The following is an 18,391-nucleotide window of genomic DNA, read 5'->3' on the forward strand; positions in this document are numbered from 1 at the left end:
TATAATTGTTCAATTTTATTATTATTAATCTCTTACTGTGCCTAATTTATAAATTAAACTTTATCATAGGTACATATATACAGGAAAAGACATAGTGTATATCGGTTTCTGTACTATCCATGGTTTCAGGCATTCACTAGGGGTTTTGGAATGTATTCCTTGCCAATAAGCAAGTACTACTGTAATTGTACCTAAATGCCAGGTTATTTTAAGGCCTAGATATCACGTCTGGAAAACATCTGGCACATAGAAGGTGTCCAGAAATAATGATTATTACAACAATCATTTCAACATTATTTTAATTACAATCACTAATCAACTTGTTTTACTGAAACAAATTAGAGTTGTACCAATTATTAATAAAGGGATATGTTTTTCTCACTGTAATCAATATTTGAGAAAAAAGTTATCATTTCTATCTAGAGGCTTAGGGTCCCAAATATACAAAGCATTAAGACCTAAAAGCCTCAAAGAAGATAACTTCTCTATACAAACTTAGTTCTTAATTCTAGTTCTGCAATTTAACAACCTCCGTATAGATTTTTATGCACAAATTATAAGCTCAGATTTTTATAAATGTTGAGTTTAGCCTTCAAAAGATCAACCAATAAGCCAGGAGACATAAAAGAACAGGAATAGTAAACTAATACCGAAGTGGTTAGTACTCAAATTCTATTGAAGACTTAAATCAAAACTAATTTTTGAAGAATAGTCAACAACTCTGAACAAGACAACTCACCCACACAAAGGGGGATAAAAATACCTAAGAATAGCTTGTGACTCAGCCTGCATTTCTATAAGGGGTGCAAGGGGACCTGACTACTTAGCCTATTGTCATCTGTCTCGTATCAAGACTAAATATTACAGCAAAACTATTTACGTGGCATGAATAAAAAGTACAGAGGGAAAGAAATTCAGATAGATGCTTCACTTTCAAGTAAAATATCGCCTCTTTGAAACAAAGACAACTTTTAAGTTTTGAAGCCATACAAGAAAACAAAAGAAAGAATAAACAGATTCTGTATCATCTATATAATAAATATTTAAAATTTCCTTGAAAACAAACTTAAAAGGTAAACAAATGGGGAAAAATCACAAGACATGATAAGCAGTTAATATTTTAATGTACATAGGGCTATTAAAATAGATAATGAAAACACTAAAACCTCAAATAATCTACGAAAGAAGAAACAGAAGAAATAAAAGTAGTTAATAAATGTTAACATCATTAATAATTAGGAAAACGAGGCTAGGCACAGTGGCTCATCCTGTAATCCCAGCACTTTGGGAGGCTGAGCAGGGGCAAATCGTCTGAACTCAAGAGATCGAGGCCAGTCTGGGAAACATGGTGTAAACCTGCCTTCAGGAGTTCCAGGCCAACCTGGGAAACATGGTGTAAACCTGCCTCAATAAAAACTACAAAAAAATTAGTTGGTCCCAGCAGGAGGCTGAGGTGGCAGGATGGCTGGAGGCCAAGAGAAGGAGGTTGCAGTGAGCTGAGATCCCGCCACTGCACTCCAGCCTGGGCAACAGAGCCAGACCCTGTCTCAAAAACAAAACAAAACAAAACAAAACAAAACATTGGCCAATATCTAGGGCTAGCAAAGGTGAATGAAACTGGGTGCTTGCAGGCATAGCCCATGGGAGTACATATTGGTACAACTCTTCGGAAGGCACTCTGAAAACATATATCAAGAGTCCTACCAATATTCATATCCTGTAAAGCAATAATTTCATTTCTGGGAATCTGTCATAAGGAAATAACAGTAAATGCGGGAAATGCTTTAATTACAAAGATATGGCAGCATTAGTAATTACTGAAAAAAACTAAAAATGCATGTTCAAAAATAAAAGAATATACTAAGCCAAAGTATCACGCTTCCACTTAAAATCAAATTCATATGATACGTGAATTATATCTCAATAAAGCTACTTTGTGATCAAGTTCAGTTAGACCACATAATAACATGGAAACTGCTTATGTTCTTACAATTTAAAACTTACATTTTGATATAAATGTGCATATTTATCATTATGAAAAATTAAAACAGCAGCCATCCATCATCAATATTTACTAAGTGCCAAGCCCTACACTACAAGTCATTACAAGTTATCATGGTTACCTCGTTATCACTGATACCATCACCAGGCCCATCCTGGAAGGGTTTCAGGCCCAGGGCCATCACCAACTGTGGGGCTGGCCCAAGATAAATTACACTTTAAAGAAGGCCTCACTAAACATTTTCATAGGCTCCTTGGGAATGTTAAAAACAAATCTGGAAATTGAGCCCAGTGGGATTGTGGGTCTGTTCTACCCTACTTTCCAGCCCTCTTATATAGATTATTCCGATGGTAAGATTAAAAATTAAGGGCAAAAAGGCTAATTTCTTTCCAGTCACGGGGTAAAACAAAGACCAAAATAAGAACTATGTTAGGTCAGTTTGAAATTTCTCAATGAACCAAGTTAAAATAATAGGCAACATTAGGCACTTACACTAAGCAGAAGTCACTGTGCTAATAAGCACTTTAGATTACATATACCAGCACCAGGAGCTAGGTAATGTTTCCCTATTTCACACATGAGTAAACACAAACTGAAGGGAATTAAAGTAACTTGCCCAAGATTATACAGTTATTTGGTGTCAGAGCTGGGAGCAGGAGGTCTAACTTCAGAGGCTGTACTCTTATCTTCTATAGTTATGATGAAAATAAATGAAATTTTTATTAAAATCACATATACTTTATCTAAAAGGAATATACATTTGTGAAGAAAATGATCTAAAGAATATGAAACAGTTAACTAAAACGAGTGTTTACCTTCTGGCAATAGTCCCCTATTCCACTAAATGTCTACCATAATCCATGCTGAATAGCTCCACAAGTAAACAAATCATTTAATGTCCTGATGTATCTATGAAATTATATTTTAAATGAACCTCCTGAAATAACACTATACATTCTGCAAATGAAATATGCTGCCCTCTTGGAGCTGTGAAAATACATATTTCTTGTAACTGTCCTAATTCTGTTCAGCTTCCTCCCTTCCTCTCCCACTTCCTCTTTGCTCTCAGATCCTTTAAGACCAGTTCAGTTTCTCCTCCTCAAGAATACCTATATTCACACTTTACCCAAGAGAACTCTAACATTAGTGTCTGCGCTCTACAGTGGTAGGATGTTACAAAATCCAAAAAATGAACTCAAGTAAAAAATACAGTATTTCTGATGTACCTTCAACTTTAGATCTATCCACTTACAGAATTAACTATAAACATCCTTATTTTTCTACTTCACACTTGGAATTCTGCCTTTAAAATCAGCACACAGGCCAGGCACGGTGGCTCAAGCCTGTAATCCCAAGCACTTTGGGAGGCCGAGACGGGCAGATCACGAGGTCAGGAGATCGAGACCATCCTGGCTAACACGGTGAAATCCCGTCTCTACTGAAAAATACAAAAAACTAGCCAGGCGTGCTGGCGGGCGCCTGTAGTCCCAGCAACTTGGGAGGCTGAGGCAGGAGAATGGTGTAAATCCTGGAGGCGGAGCTTGCAGTGAGCTGAGATCCAGCCACTGCACTCCAGCCTGGGTGACAGAGCGAGACTCTGCCTCAAAAAAAAAAAAAAAATCAGCACACAGTAACCAAAACAGCATGGCACTGGTACCAAAGCAGACATATAGGCCAATGGAGCAGAACAGAGACCTCAGGAATACCACCACACATCTACAACCATCTGATCTTCGACAAACAAGACAAAAACAAGCAATGGGGAAAGGATCTCCTATTCTGTAAATGCTGTTGGGAAAACTGGCTAGCCATATGCAGAAAACTGAAACTGGACCGTTTCCTTACACCTTATACAAAAATTAACCTGAGATGAATTAAAGACTTAAATGTAAAACCCAAAACCATAAAATCCTAGAAGAAAACCTAGGCAATACCATTCAAGACACAGGCACGGGCAAAGACTTCATGACAAAAATGCCAAAAGCAATTGCAACAAAAGCCAAAATTGACAAATAGGATCTAATTAAACTAAAGAGCTTCAGCACAGCAAAAGAAACTATCATCAAGCCAGCGTGGTGGCTCACGCCTATAATCCCAGCACTACAGGAGCCTGAGGTGGGAGGATCACCTGAGGTCAGGAATTCCAGACCAGCCTGGCCTGCATGGTGAAACTCTGTCTCTACTAAAAAAAAAAAAAAAAAAAAAAAAATACAAAAAGGCCAGGCATGGTGACTCACGCCTGTAATCCCAGCACTTTGGGAGGCCAAGGCAGGCGGATCACCTGAGGTCAGGAGTTTGAGACCAGCCTGGACATGATGAAACCCCGTTTTTGCTAAAAATACAAAAATTAGCCGGGCATGGTGGCAGGTGCCTGTAATCCCAGCTACTCGGGAAGCTGAGGCAGGAGAATCACTTGAACCTGGGAGGCGGAGGTTGCAGTGAGGTGAGATCGCGCAACATTGCACTCCAGCCTGAGGGACAACAGCAAGACTTCGTCTCAAAAAAAAAAAAAAAAAAAGTTTGGCGTGGTGGCACATGCCTATAATCCCAGCTACTCGGGAGGCTGAGGCAAGAGAATTGTTTGTATCTGGTAGGCAGAGATTGTGGTGAGCCAAGATTGCACCACAGCACTCCAGCCTGGGAGACAGAGCAAGACTCTGTCTCAAAAAAAAAAAAAAAAAAAAAAAGAATATCACCAGACTGAACAGGCAACCTACAGAATGGGAGAAAATTTTTGCAATCTACCCATCTGACAAAGGTCTAATATCCAGAATTTACAAGAAACTTAAACAAATCTACAAGAAAAAAAAACAACCCCATCAAAAAGTGGGCAAAGGATATGAATAGACACTTCTCAAAAGAAGACATTTTCGAGGCCAACAAACATGAAAAAAAGCTCAACATCACTGATCATCAGAGAAATGCAAATCAAAACCACAATGATGGCTGGGCATGGTGCAGTGGCTCAAGCCTGTAATCCTAGCACTTTGGGAGGCCGAGGCGGGTGGCTCACCTGAGGTTAGGGGTTTGAGACCAGCCTGGCCAACATGGTGAAACCCTGTCTCTACTAAGAAGACAAAAATTGGCAGGGCATGGTGGCGGGCGTCTGTAATCCCAGTTACTTGGGAGGCTGAGGCAGAAGAATCGCTTGAGCCCAGGAGGCGGAGGTTGCAGAGAGCCGGGATCGTGCCATTGCACTTCAGACTGGGCAACAAAAGTGAGACTCCGTCTCAAAAAAAGAAAAAAAAAACACACGCACACAATGAGATACCATTTCATGTTAGTCAGAATGGTGATTATTAAAAAGCCAGGAAACAACAGATGCTGGTGAGGCTGTGGTGAAATGGAACGCTTTTACGCTGTTGCTGGGAATGTAAATTGCTTCAACCACAGTGGAAAATAGTATGGCGATTCCTCAAGGACCTAGAACCAGAAATACCATTCGACCCAGCAATCTCATTAATGGGTATATACCCAAAGGAATATAAATCATTCTACTATAAAGACACATGCATATGTATGCTTATTGCAGCACTATTTACAATAGCAAAGACACCGAACCAACCCAAATGCCCATCAATGATAGATTGGATAAAGAAAATGTGACACTACGCACCATGGAATACTATGGAGCCATAAAAAGGAATGAGATCATGTCCTTTGCAGAGACATGGATGAAACTGGAAGCCATCATCCTCAGCAAACTAACACAGGAACAGAAAACCAAACACCGCATGTTCTCACTCATAAGTGGGAGCTGAACACTGAGAACACATGGACACAGAGAGGGGCACAACACACACCAAGATCTGTTGTGGGGGGGGGGGGGGAAATGAGGGGACTTAGAGGACGGGTCAATAGGTGCAGCAAACCACCATGGCACATGTATACCTATGCAACAAACCTGCACGTTCTGCATGTGTATCCCATTTTTTTTTTTTAAGAAGTAATTTTTTTTAAGAATTTTTTTAATTTAAAAAAAAATTGGCGCACAGGAAAGTCTGCCTTTCTTCAAAAATAGTTTTCTACAAATTTTTTCCATAAATAAGTAACGTACTAAAAAAACTTGGATCCAAAAAATGAAAAAGAAAATGCATGTTAGATGGTAATAAATGTATCACATTTTTGGTAATGTAATTTGTTTATTCTGAATCATTTCTGCAACTTAATATATTTTACAAGTAAATATAATATGTAAAAATGCTACCTAATAGACTAATATGTACTTTCACTCAACACATTTTTTTTTACTGAATGTCCATATAACTCTTTTTTTTTTTTTTTTTGAGACGGAGTCTCACTCTTGCTCAGGCTGGAGTGCAGTGGCACGACCTCAGCTCACCGCAACCTCCGCCTCCCAGGTTCAACGATTCTCCTGCCTCAGCCTCTTAAGTGGCTGGGACTACAGGTGCGCGCCATCACGCCTGGCTAATTTTTTGTATCTTTTAGTAGAGACAGGGTTTCACCATATTGGCCGGTCTCAAACTCCTGACCTTGTGATCTGCCCGCCTCAACCTCCCAAAGTGCTGGGATTACAGGCGTGAGCCACCGTGCCCGACCTATATAACTCTTTTTTAAATTTATGAACCAAGATGACGATACCAGATAAGGCACAGGTGCTGAAGTTAAAAGGATCTTGGTTTGAAACCTGGCTATTGTACTTACTAGCTCAGAGACCTAAAGTAGTCAAACTTCAGGTTAACATTTCACTTATCTTTTTGATGGGAGGATAATAATTACTCCTAGGGCCTTAGTAAGCTTTAAATGATTATGTAAAACACTTAGCATAGAGTCTAACATGCAGTTACGTGCTCGATAAATGACAACCATGGTAAACGTATTTTATACTGAACAAAGTATAGTTGAAGGAGACAGCCAATATGTGATCCTTTTGTCTTACTAAAGATGGAAATTTGTGAAACTCTACATTAAAACTAAAAATCCTAAGGTTACATACGAAATTTCCCACTCTTTAAAAAAGATACACTAACTACATAAGGTTAAATGATTTTTTAAAATAAGAAAGAAAAAAAAAAAAGAAAAGCTTCTTGAAAGCTGCTGAGTTTGGGTGACGGGTACATGCTATTTTTGTGAAAATACAAATTTTTTAACACTATTAATCCAATCCCCAGAACATGCCTAATACACCTCCTTATATTCAGGAGAGAGCAAGATTTTAGCCTTGAGAGGTATTGAAAAATGGTACCTCCCTGCTTAATAATTCTGTACAGGTCAAGTTTTCTCGGACTAGTTTACCTTTCATTATAAAGGTGGGCACAGGGAATAGTTATCAATACATGGAAGGGAGAAAAAATGCAAGCTTTTCAACTGCTTATTAATACTACATCAAAATAGCTGCAATGAACATTTTTTCCACGTTTTCAAAAACATAAAATACATCCACTTTATTTACTTTTGTAATTACAAGAGACTGACAGGCACGGCCAAAAAAAAGCTCAAGGTAAACACATCAGAATTGTCAGTATCTTTAAATTTTGAAGGACGTCATTACTAATTCGTGTAAATGTTTTATGCGATGTTTCTAGGTAGCTTTTAGGTTTTACCACTGATTAACAACATAGCACACCAGCACAGGGAGAGAGGCAATTTTTCGAAATGCTTAAGAAGCTTTAACCTACAAGAGCTTACGCTACCTAAACTGAGCTAACAACGTAAAATTTCAAGTCACACCTTGCCTATTTCTGAGTAAGCAAGCAAACACTGTGAAACAAACTAGAAGCACAGAGCAAAGCAAGTCATTTCTGTGCTAACCTTAATTCCTATCATAACGGGGTTGGCTTCATCAAAACATATTCCTATTTCGGTATTAACACAAGTTTCAAATAAAGCACACTTGCCATTGGTAATTCTGGAGCGACAAAGCGCATAATTAATAAATCCAAATGGAGCATCTTTCTACAGGATGCAAAGCCATCTGCAGTTTCAGCCTCGGTTTACCCACTCACTATGCATATGCAGACGTCTTTTTTAAAAAATAAATAAATAAATAAACTTTATCTGGCCTGAGCGATTACATCCCTCGGTGCTTCCTGTATATTCTGGAAGTCAATAACGCTGAAGGTAAATTTAACATTTCCAACTCCGGAGGAACGCGAGCGGTGGACGCCAAGCATCCGCCCACTGTCCTCTCGTGACTCGGGCTACTTTGACGCACTGGGATGCGGCTCACCTGACATTCCGCACCAACCCTTGCCAGGAAGGAAAACCAACTCCGCGAAAATAAAATGGGTCCCGGAGGAGGCGTGCGGGTGCCCCCAGAGCTCTCTTCTGCTCGCACCCCGAAAGTCAGAGGGCCACACCGCCCCCCGACTCTTGCCGGCGTCCGCCACCTGCCAGACGAGGCCGCGGTCGGGGACCCGGGCTCGGCCGCAAGGAAGGGGCAGCCCAGCCCAGGCCCCCTCGGCGTCCCCCCCGGCCGGGCGGCAGGGGAAGGAACCCGGGGCCGGAGGTTTCCGCCCGGCACGGCCGAGCCCGCCAGGGGCCTAGCTCGGGGGCCGCCCGTGCTCCCGAGGACCCGTCCCCGTCGTGCGGAGCGCGCAGCCGCCTCAGCCCGGCCGGGGGAGCCTCCCGGCAGCGGGCGCGGCGCCCGCACCTGCCCCGCGCCTTCCGGCAGCCCCGCTAGCGGCTTCACCCACCTGGCGCCCTCGCCGCGCCTCCCGCACGTCACAGCACGACTCCGCGCTCCTCAGCACCGGCAGTCTGGGCGCGGGCAGACGCCGGGAGACCCTGCTCTGCCGCCGTCGCCGCCGCTGCAGCCGGCTTGGTCGTCAGGCCGCCGCCAGCGAACCTGTTGCGTAGCCTGTCACGGCCGCTCAGGGCTCCGCGGGCGCCGCCTCAGCCCCACAACAACATGGCGGCCGCGGCCTCCGCAGGAAGCCGGGGGGCGGGGAGGTAGGCGCCGGGCCGGGCAGCTGACGGCCCGCCCGCTGCCGGGCACCGACTCCCCACCCTCCGGAGCCCGAAACTGCCCGGGCGTGGCTCCTCACCCCCGGAGTTCCGGGGCACTGAACCCTGAAAGTCTGCTCCGAATCGGTCGGGTCCGAAGCGCTCCTCTCTGCCCTCGGGGAGGCCCCGAAGCCCCAGACCCAGCAGCCCTTCCTGGAGCTGCGGAGACCCACCTGGCTCCTCCTCTCCGAGGTGACATGTTGAGCTTGGGTGGTGCTTTTCCTGCCCCGGCAGACCCCGGTGTTTTGGAACGTCCCAAGCAGTGCCTGCCACATCCCTGTTGCACCCCGCCACGGGGCTCTCCCTGGAACCTTCTCACTCGCCGAAGTTTTCTTCACTGATGTGGGGGCACAAATTCTCTGGGAATTGGGGGGTGGAAGGTGGGAAGGAGGTCGATCCCACCCTTGCCCATGGGTCTGTTACAGGCCTCTTGAACCCTTCTCAGGGACCTGGAGGACTTAACCATACCCTCTGTCATCCATTCACCATTCCTCGCCCTCCTCCATAACACGCGGAGCGCCCACAAGGAGCATCCTCTACGCTAGTCACACAGTAGGAAGACTCTGTCCCCGTAGAGCCTAGCACGACGAAGCTAAACTTTCCTCCCCACCCCTCGCCAAGGGAAAGGCCAAGGTCAAACTCAGAATTTGTTTCTTTTCTCCTCTCCCGGTTCCTGGTCTCCTCACAAAAGACCAGGCTTCAACTCAAGTCGCCACCGTATCCCAAAGGCATGCCCTTGACAAGAAGCTCCGTCAAGGGAAAGGCTTTCTTTTGATTTGGGTGAGGGAGGAGTTAGTGTATGAACGTAACCAAATGAACGTAACCAAATGTCGGCTGGGCCCAGTGGCTCACGCTTGTAATCCCGGCACTTTGGGAGACCGAGGAGGTTGGATCATCTGAGGTCAGGAGTTGGAGACCAGCCTGACCAACGTGGTGAAACTAAGATGCAAAATTTAGCCGGGCGTGGTGGCAGGCGCCTGCAGTCCCAGCTACTCGGGAGGCTGAGTGAGGCAGAGAATCGCTGGAACCTGAGAGGCAGTGATCTGAGGTTGCACCACTGCACGCCAGCCTGGGCAACAAGAGCAAAACTCTGTCTAAAAAAAAAAAAAAAAGTAACCAAATGTAAGACTCAAGATTTTTGGATATAAGACCCAAGATTTCTATTTTTTTTTTTTTTTTTCTTTCCTGAGACAGTCTCACTCCATTGCCCAGGCTGGAGTGCAGTGGCGCGATCTGTGCGATTGATCTGTGCTCACTGCAACCTCCGCCTCCCAGGTTCAAGCGATTCTTCTGCCTCAGCCTCCAAGTACCTGGGATTACAGGCACTCACTACCACACCCACCTGTTTGTATTTTTAGTAGAGATGGGTTTCACCGTGTTGGCCAGGCTGGTCTCCAATTTCTGACCTCAGGTGATCCGCCCACCTCGTCCTCCCAAAGTGCTGGGATTACAGGTGTGAGCCACCACTCCCCGCCAAGACCCAAAATTTCTTTTGACTTTTAGAAGCAGGGTGAGGGCTGGTCCGGGGTCCATAACTCATATCCCCATGATTTGATCTGTGTAGATCAAATTACCCCATGGCATCCTTTCATTCCTTACCTGTTGAGGCAGGTGAAGGTGAAATGGCTCCAAACCCAGGCCCATCTGAACTGGCCAGCCAGCTCACAAGGAATTTACCAAACTTCGATGATGATAAACAGGCTTTTCCCGCTCTCACACTCAGTGTTTTTCCTAACTCTTCGATTAGAACCTGACCAAGACCTGACAAACAGGTCCTGAGCCTCAGTGACACAGAGAGGCCTAACTCTTGTATCAGTCTAGGAGGCCCCTCACTTGCTGGGGACCAGCCAATCTGTCCCCATCTACAAACAAACTACCCAGGCCAAGGATAGCAATCTTGAGCACATGGCCTCATTCACATTGCACACTTCACCGGTTAACTGATGTGCCCTTTTGGAGCCCATGTTTGAGAGTCAAAGCACCAGAATCCTTCACAACATAGTGCTCCAGAGAGTTGGCCTGAAAGGTAAAACCTATTTTTTATTCCTGTAAGGCACATAGCTTGTCTTCATTTTTCTCCCATCCTTTGACCAGTGTCATTTGTGTTTTGGGGTTCTAGACCTGGTGCAATTCACCTTGAGTCCTCTTTACTTCTAAAGGAGGTACCAAATCCTCGGCAGGACAAAAATGGAATTTGTAGAAACAGATGCTTATAAAGAAATTTTTTAAAAAATTGAAAGCCTCCCTACCAAAAAGCTAACAACCTCTGGTGGAAATCAGGGTCCTGAATGCATGCCTACAGTATCCCAAGCACTAAAATAACTGTATCCCAGGGTTCCCGTCAGAACTTTGAGGCCAGTTTGTCCATCCTGTTCTACTCTATCACAGTCCAAAATACAAGCACCTCTAGTTATCTATCTTCTCTCTCACACATACCTCCCACCCTGTGTAATTCAGGGATAAATTTGGGCAATATTAAGCATTTGGTGATTCGATATTAAGCATTTGGTGATTGGATTTGGTGATTGAATATTAAGCATTTGGTGCTGGAGTGCAATGGTGCGATCTTGGCTCACTGCAACCTCCGCCTCCCAGGATCAAGCGATTCTCCTGTCTCATCCTCCTGAGTAGCTGGGATTACAGGCTCCCACCACCATGCCCAGCTAATTTTTTGTATTTTTAGTAGAGATAAGGGCTGGTAAGGCTGGTCTTGATTGGTCTTGATTGGATATAAGGAACGAGAAGAAGGAGTAAAGAGTTATCGGGTTTTGGTGTAATGGTAGTTCTATTCAACAAGATAAAGAATGGAATATAGGAGGGAAGCACAGACCTTGGAAGTGGCTGAAGAAACATTTTCCTTGCTCCTCGACTGCTTTCAGATCCTAGTTTTCCACCCACATGCAAAAACCCCTTCTCCTATGAGGCTTATAACACTAGCTACACCCATCCTCTATCCTCGTCCTTATCATTTACCATCTTACAGGGCACTCAATATATTCAACAAGAATTTCTGCACATGGAGCAGCCAGTACTGTCTGCTCAGGACCTTCATCATCCTTAGTGTCTCTCAGTGTTCATGATTCACTTATAGATGATGCAGCCACCACCCCAGTTCCTTGACTTCCTCTTCTCATAGGGCAGTCCTTGGAAGTTAACTGCACATTTCCTCCTTAGTGTTCTCCAAATCCCACCACTTTTTCTTTACTTCTGGCACCAGCTGGAAATCAAATACCTGGAGGAGCTAAGTCCTACCATGTTACTTTTCTCTTCCTCTAGCTCTGCCACAATCTAGGCAAGATTCTTAGACTTGTTCCTGGTGACCTAGCTTTTACCCTGGGAGCGTTTAGTCTCCATCTGTTTTCTTTTCCACGTATTATTGATCCTTCTCCTCAACCATATATATCTTATGTTCTATCAATCTCCCCTTATGTTAGTTTTCAAAGATTCCATTCTGTACCCCATTTCTACCATGTTTACCCTCAAAACAAGCCTGCAATGTAAAAAAGTATAGAATAGATAGAAGCAGCAGTTCCAGACTCCAAGCATCCCATAAGATAAATACATTATCATATAGAGTAGGAAAACTCTGAGAACCCGGAGCTCATATTTTATGTTATACTTTTACCTCCATGACGATGCTATAACTTTGGGGGGGGGGTTGTTTTTGTTTTGTTTTGTTTTTTGAGACAGAGTTTTGCTCTTGTTGCCTAGGCTGGAGTGCAATGGTGCGATCTTGGCTCACTGCAGCCTCCACCTCCCAGGTTCAAGTGATTCTCCTGCCTCATCCTCCTGAGTAGCTGGGATTACAGGCTCCCACCAACACACCCAGCTAATTTTTTGTATTTTTAGTAGAAACAAGGGCTGGCCAGGCTGGTCTTGAACTCCTGACCTCAGGTGATCCGCCAGCCTCGGCCTCCCAAAGTGCTGGGATTACAGGCGTGAGCCAAGTTTTAAATAAATAATTTATAAAGAAATTAATAGGATACAGGCAATAAAAATAGTCTTGATTTATCCAGATATTTATTATTTTGGGCACTCTTCATGCTTTCCTGAGGATCCGAGTTTCCATATGATAATATTGCCCACCCGCCAAACAAACTAACCCTGAAAATGGATGGTGCTGGAGGAGCAGAAAAGGATTGAGCAGATGGCGTCATTCCCCATTTTTCAACCCCCCAACCCCAAGCTCCCAGCCCTGCAGATGCTCTGCCCTGAGACGGGGCACAGGCCTGTTTGGAGCCAATGCAGGCGCAGATCTTGGCGGTCGAAGCAAATATTCAGATGAGAACTTTGAAGGCCGATGTGGGGAAGAGTTCCATGTGAACAGCAGTAGGTATGAGTTATATATTTTTAAAATTAATTAATAATTTTGAAAAGACCCTACCGTGTTCTGGCCACTAGAAACAAGGACGTCGTAAGGAGTGAGCACAGGTGAGGAGCAGTGGAGACTCAATTCACAGGAATGGTGAATGGGACAAATTTGGTCCTTGGATCTTTTCTTAGCTTCTTGACCTTACAGATCCCCTTGTGGAGTCCGGGGCAGAAGAAAAGCAGAGAAGTGGAAATAGGAGTGACTTCAGGGGAAAGAGGAGAGAAGGGAAATTCCCAGCCCTGGCATAGAAGGAAGGAGTGTTCTCATTATTGGGCCACTTATGTTGTGCATAACTTGAGACTCTGGCTTGAGGCCTGATGGTACCGGAAAGGCAATACCAGGCAAACTGAAGGGGGAAGTTAGCCCAGACTTGGGCCTCGGCCAGCACTGCAGGGTGGAGTCAAAGGCCAGACTGGGCGAGGCCCTAAAGTCCCTGGACAGGACGTGTTCATTCATCACCAAAGCACCAGGGGCTTCCAGTCTGGCAGGTGTAGCTCAGCGAAAGGGAATTCAATCTGTGTTCAAGAGTCAGAAATGCTTCCTGTCTGGCAGATATGCCCAGTTGTCTGCTTATGTCATTGTTGCTGTCTACAGCACAAACCTGGAGTGATACCAGTTCCCTTCTTATAATAACGTAACTAATATCAATGTAGCATTTTGTACTTGGCAGAGTACTTTCATTATTTTATTTAATCCTTATGACAATCCTGGGAATTAAAGTGCTATTTGTGATTGTCTCACTTTGGTTGGTATGAAGAAAGAGAGGTAAAATCAGGATTTTGCCTTGTGTTTGGAGAATTTTCCCATGCCTAGTTGTGATTTTATTTTCCTTATTTAAATAGAGAAACATGGGCCATGCTCTTCTGGGGTTAGGTAGCAACAATTTTTTAATTTAAAGTATACAATGGATCAGATCATTTTGTACTGCTTGGCCCGGTCTGGCCAGGCTTTTTTTTTTTTTTTTTTTTTTTTAGTATTGACATTTTCTTCTCCCAGATAATGTCTTGAGCCAATGAAATGTCCCACTGTGGCCTCCCAAAGTGCAGGGGTTACAGACGTGAGCCACCATGCCCAGCCCTTAAGTCAATGAAATTTAAGAAAGATAACTGCTTAACTGCCTCTACCGCGGCCCTAGGGAGATGGAAATGGAATAGCTGACCTTGATCTAATGCCAGGGGACAGAACAATCTACAAGGGTAAGCCACAGACAAATGTGAGGCCACATTTTGATTGTTTAAATGACATACTTGACACTTGCCCTGTCTTAACTTCTCTCATGAAAACAAGATGAACATCTAAAACTTAGAGCTATGAAATCACTGCCCCAAGTGGGGCCCTGCATCCTCAAGCTGGTTAACATCCTCATCTGCCCTAGGGAGGAATGGCCAGATCAGGAGAGTTTTCTGCATTGGGGCTCAGACGGAGATTAGGATTTGGGTGCTTGGTGCTATTTGCCGTTTCTGTTTTTGTTTTTTGTGTTGCATGTATAGAGTGGATATGTTTTTTTCCTTTTCTTGTGCCCGTAGTTTAAGGATGTTTAATTTAGTAGAACCATGAAGGAGAGCAAGAAAGAACAAAAAGTACACTGCTTGCAAGTTAACCTCGGAAGCCATTCCTCAACAGGATAGTTTTGGCTTTTATTTATTTGTTTGTTTGTTTGTTTGTTTGTTTGTTTTGAGACAGAGTCTCGCTCTGTCCCCCAGGCTGAAGTGCAGTGGCTCAATCTCCGCTCACTGCAACCTCTACCTCCTGGGTTCAAGCAATTCTTGCTGCCTCAGCCTTCTGAGTAGCTGGGACTACAGGCACCTGCCACCATGCCTGGCTAATTTCTATATTTTTTAGTAGAGATGGGGTTTTGCCATGTTGGCCAGGCTGGTCTTGTGACCTGCCCGCCTCAGCCTCCCAAAATGCCGGGACTACAGGCGTGAGCCACCGCACGCGGCCTTCCTTATTTATTTATTTATTTATTTATTTATTTATTTATTTATTGAGACAGAGTCTCACTCTGTCACCCAGGCTGGAGTGCAGTGGTACAATCTCGGCTCACTGCAACCTCCGCCTCCCAGGTTTCAGCAATTCTCCTGCCTCAGCCTCCCAAGTAGTTGGGACTACAAGCGCCCGCCACCACGCCTGGCTAATTTTTGTATTTTTAGTAAAGATGGTGTTTCACCATATTAGTCAGGCTGGTCTCGAACTTCTGACCTTGTGATTTGCCCGCCTTGGCCTCCCAAAGTGCTGGGCTTTTTTATTGATAAAATTATTTTTCTCTGTGAACTATTCACATTCTCCATCTTCTATGGAGTCAATGTTGTGTCCCCCCAAAATTCACATGTTGAAATCCTAACCCTCTAGGTGATAGTATTGGTAGGTGAGGCCTTTGAGAGGTGATTAGATCACCTAATCACAAATAGGATGGGTGCCCTTTAAAAGAGACCCCAGGGAGGCTGGGTGCGGTGGCTCAGGCCTGTATCCCAGCACTTTGGGAGGCTGAGGCGGGCAGATCACGACGTCAAAGAGATCGAGACCATCCTGGCCAACATGGTGAAATCCCATCTCTACTAAAAATACAAAAATTAGCCGAGTGTTGTGGCGCACGCCTGTAGTCCCAGCTACTCAGAAGGCTGAGGCAGGAGAATCACTTGAACCTGGGAGGCGGAGGTTTCAGTGAGCCGAGATCGCATCACTGCGCTCCAGCCTGGGTGACAGAGCAAGACTCCGTCTCAAAAAAAAAAAAAAAAAAAAAAATGGAGAGACCCCAGGGAGCTACCTGCCCCTTCCACCACGTGAAGACACAGCTAGAAGGCATCATCTATGAAACAGAAAGTAGGCCAACACCAGACACTGAATTTGCTCTTGGATTTCCCAGGCTCCAGAACTGTGAGAAATAAGTTTCTATTGTTTAGAAGCTATGCAGTTTATGGCATTCTATTATATCAGCCTGAAAAGATTAAGACACTGTCCATTTATGTTTTATGGTATTCTTATTTTATCAATTCATATAAATTTTTATATAAAATATTCAAAAGATGGTTGTTTTTAAATCATCATTTAGTTATTGTCTCATCACACAAATTGTTTTATTCTCTGCTTACCAGAAAACATGGGTTGAGTCTTATTTATCTTTTGTTATTCATTTGCTCATCAAAAATATTTATTGTGTGCCTTTCATATGCCTAAGACTGTGCTAAGCAAAGAGGATATAGGAGTAAACAAGATAGCAACATGGTGCCTGGCTCCATTAAATGTTCACTAAATGCCATTGGATGCTGAAAAAAATAAATATTATGACATAAGATATGCCACCTATATTTCAGCAAGATTATTTCTCTGGAGTCCTTCAGGGGATTTTTAAGATTCTCCTACCAAATGAGAATAGTCAGGTGGTTCTTTTCCAAGTTCTGTCTAGTTTCTTCTTTTTCCAAGATATAAGCACTAATAGCATTTTTTTGTAGAAGTTATCTATTACTACTTTGTATGACCTGTTTAAACAAAAGCTGGTGGTGGTATCCTGGGAGAGGCCCAGTTTATTTTCGTTGTGTAATAGAATAGTTCTAGGCAATAGAACTCTTCAAACATAATAAAAGTCTCTATTTTTATGATTTTCAGTTCAATGTTTTCTAAAGCTTTTGATACATTCAAAATAAAGTTATTCTGGGCAAAGATAGTGATCAAAGCCTTGCAAAGAACATCTCCTTCAGTGAAATCTATTGAACAAAACTTCCTTAAGCCAAAGGCTCACTGTGGTGAGATTTTTTTTCATGTGTTTCAAAAAGTAATAAGCCTCACTTCCCATTTCAGTAATTTTAGCAGGTGCTTTTCTTATGCCTTTGTATAGGGAAACATAAAACTCTTAATTTTGTATGTAAGTGACCAGGTATTTGTATCAGTTAAGATGTTTGCAAATAACAGGAATCAACTCAAAGGGCTTAAGCAAAAAAAGAATTAATTATGTACAAGGTAAGAGGAGTGTGCCAGTGTCACCAAGGACAGGAGTAGGGCCAGGCAAAATGGAATTAAGGACTGAACACTGTCCAGGGACCCTCTCTGTCTCATCTCTGCACTTGTGCTTCATCTTGTCAATAGAGAGAGGGTGGGATGTATAGTGGAGCACAGATAATTTTTTTTTTTTTGAGACAGCATCTCATTCTGTCGCCCAGCCTCAAGTACATTAGTGAGATCATGGCTCACCGCAGTCTCAACCTCCCACACTCAAGTCACCTTCCCCCAACTTAGCCTCCCAAGTAGCTGGGACTACAGGTGAGTGCCACCATTCCTGGCTAATTTTTTTTTTTTTAAATTTTTTGTAGAGACAGGAGTTTCCCTATGTTGGCCAGGCTGGTCTAAAACTCCTGCGCTCTGGCAACCCTCCTGCCAGCCTCCCAAAGTGCTGGGATTACAGGCATGAGCCATCATGCCTGGCAGATCACCTTTTTTTTTTGAGACGGAGTCTCACTCTGTCGCCCAGGCTGGAGTGCAGTGGTGCGATCTCAGCTCACTGCAACCTCCACCTCCCGGGTTCAAGCGATTCTTCTGCCTCAGCCTCCTGAGTAGCTGGGACTACAGGTGTGTGCTACCACACCCCACTAATTTTTGTATTTTTAGTGAAGATGGGGTTTCACCATGTTAGCCAGGCTGGTCTCGAACTCCTGACCTCATGATCTGCCCACCTCAGCCTCCCAAAGTGCTGGGATTATAGGTGTGAGCCACCACGCCTGGCCCTTTTTTTTTTTTTTTTTTGAGACAGAATATTGCTCTGTCACCCAGGGTGAGGTGGCATAATCTTGGCTCACTGCAACCTCTGCCTCCTGGGTTCAAACGATCCTCTCATCTCAGCCTCCCAAGTAGCTGAGATTATAGGTATCTGACACCACACCTGGCTAATTTTTGTATTTTTAGTAGAGACGGGGGTTTCACCATGTTGGCCAAGCTGGTCTCAAACTCCTGACCTCAGGTGATCCACCCACCTTGGCCTCCCAAAGTGCTGGGATTACAGGCGTGAACCACTGCGCCCGGCCAGCCTGGCAGATAACTTTTAAGGCAGCAAAACTACT

At 43.9% G+C, this 18,391-nt stretch overlaps 1 protein-coding gene across 11 annotated transcripts in view; it reads right to left on the reverse strand.

The window, feature by feature from the left end:
* The window catches only part of ITSN2 (intersectin 2), a 154,756-nt gene extending 145,630 nt beyond the window's left edge, over positions 1-9,126 (reverse strand). For 2 of the 11 annotated variants that reach the window (XM_009183776.4, XM_021924637.2), the window contains exon 1: positions 8,659-9,126. The gene's annotated coding sequence lies outside the window, so the exon portion shown is untranslated. Of the gene's footprint in view, positions 1-8,192; positions 8,484-8,658 lie in introns of those variants that run through there. The other 9 variants (XM_009183778.4, XM_031654976.1, XM_031654974.1 and 6 more) reach the window with 7 other exon arrangements.
* Between the last annotated feature and the right edge of the window lie 9,265 nt (positions 9,127-18,391).

The sequence above is a fragment of the Papio anubis genome, chromosome 14 (genome assembly GCF_008728515.1).
Source record: "Papio anubis isolate 15944 chromosome 14, Panubis1.0, whole genome shotgun sequence".
In the NCBI taxonomy this organism is placed as follows: Eukaryota; Metazoa; Chordata; class Mammalia; order Primates; family Cercopithecidae; genus Papio; species Papio anubis.